Raw genomic sequence first — 2,023 nt, 5'->3', positions numbered from 1 at the left:
TCCCCTCATCCAAATCATCAACAAATTTGACCTGTTCTGGAAGTTAGTGTCTTTACCTACAGCCTATCTCAGTCCTGATTGGGGCTTTAGGGACTGGGCTTTTTTCCTGAGCCTTTCTCAATACTGGAACAATGTCTTATTTCATGATTTCACTGAGACACTTGCAGGAGATCTGGACGTGCTATATCCAGCTCTAAGAGCTGCCTCTAAGATATCTATGGCCCATACATGCAGGTAGGTAGAGGCCTGGTCTTAGCCACCTCCTGTGATACGTATGCCTTGTGGTACCTGGAGGGGAATAGTGAGCTAAGCACTTAGGCACCTCATCAAGACTTGGACTTCTGCTTGTTGATTGCGAACAGCCAAACCAAAACCACGGTCCTTAGAGTCACAGTAAGTAATAGCCCAGTGAACAAACGCTCTCCTCCTTCCTTACTTCCCTCCCTACTTCCTCCCATCCCTCCCCCCTCTCGCTCCCTCCCTCCCGGCCCAGTTCCAGATTGAGACAACTAGTGACAGCAAAGCATACCCCATACCATATGCAGTGCTGATGCTCCATGTCAAATCCTGAGCACTGTGTATGCAGTGAAGAGAGACAAGACCTGTAAAGGTTAAGTTCATAAAGACGTCAGAGGAAGCCCATTTAGATTGTACTGGTACAGGCTGAGGAGCAAGGAAAGCCCTGCACTTGGGAAGGAAAAAGATGCATTTCTGGCTTAAGCCATTTTGGATTTCAGCTGCGCTGTGTGCACTTGCCTCCATGCCAGATGCCAACATTCAGACATGGGGCTTTTGCCTTGTGTTTGCTGAGATTCAGAACTCTGTAGGCAGGTCTGAAGAAACTACCATACATCATCACAGGACTCATCTTTCCACGGGACAGGTCCCAATCCTTTGAATGGAAACATGTCCTAGAGCTCACATTGGGGATTTCATTTCCCAGTGCTGCATGAAGCAGGAGGGTGGAATTATGTCTTCAGGAGACAAAGCACACAGGGCTGTTGAAGCTTGCAAGTGCTGTTCAGCTCAGGGGGATTTTTCAACAGGATGTTGAAGGGTAGCAGGCATAAATGCTCTGAGCAGCTAAAGTGCCCTCTGCATTGACAGTTCAGCTTTGAATGATTTCACTGTGTTGTGAGGAGTGGTCTGTGCCCACTCTTGGGTAAATGAGGATATTGCTAAGCTGCTTTGGAAACTGGTATCTCAAGTCAGGTATGAGATATCCAAACGAATTGCTAGTTAGAGCCAGAATTGCTTCAAAACAGTTTCTTGAGATACAAAAAACCTCCGCTGTTCACATGTGCTGCAGGGCAGTTTGTGATGACAGAACAGCGGGGAGAGCAGTTTAAAAGTGTTAAACAGCAGAGTTGTGTGTGTTAAGCAAATACATGATTACTGCAGTGATATAAACATATACATTTGTACAACACTGCAGGTGTTCTGCTTTACACTTTATCCAGAAAGTGTGACTAAAAGCTCACCCTGACACAGACATTAGAGAACCCATCGACTGTAAAAACATGCATGTCTTTCTACAACGCAAGGATATTACTGGGAAAGGGGTGTGTTTTTTCTTTTTGAGGTGCCTCACCACTGAGATCTGCTAGGCCCAGAGAATGGGTACAATCTGATGAGCCTCAGCACATACTGAAGAGAAAGCAGTTGATGGGCCATTAGTATATGGAAGTTTGTGCTCTCCCCTGTACCCTGCCAATACATAACTAGATGACCCCAGCAAGGCACTTGCCTTTCTGTGACTCAGCTGATGTTTTGGTTAAGTGAGGAAAACAACGGCTACAGCTTGGTAAGGCTATTCCACAAACCAGGGGACAGAACAGCATAAAAGAGCTGCTCTGCACTTGGAACACTCTCATTGCAGGGAGTGCTCTACTGTGAAATAAGACATTCATGCCTTTTCTCTGCCATGTCAGAACAAGGCAGAAGACTATGGAATAATTGTTGATCATCATCTGACTACTAATGAAATGAAAATATTTCAGCCAATTTACCTGTAACCAGAATC

This window comes from Acanthisitta chloris, unplaced genomic scaffold, assembly GCF_000695815.1.
Source record: "Acanthisitta chloris isolate BGI_N310 unplaced genomic scaffold, ASM69581v1 scaffold42879, whole genome shotgun sequence".
Taxonomy (NCBI): Eukaryota; Metazoa; Chordata; class Aves; order Passeriformes; family Acanthisittidae; genus Acanthisitta; species Acanthisitta chloris.
The sequence above is the reverse complement of the archived record's forward strand: the minus strand, read 5'-3'. Positions refer to the sequence as shown.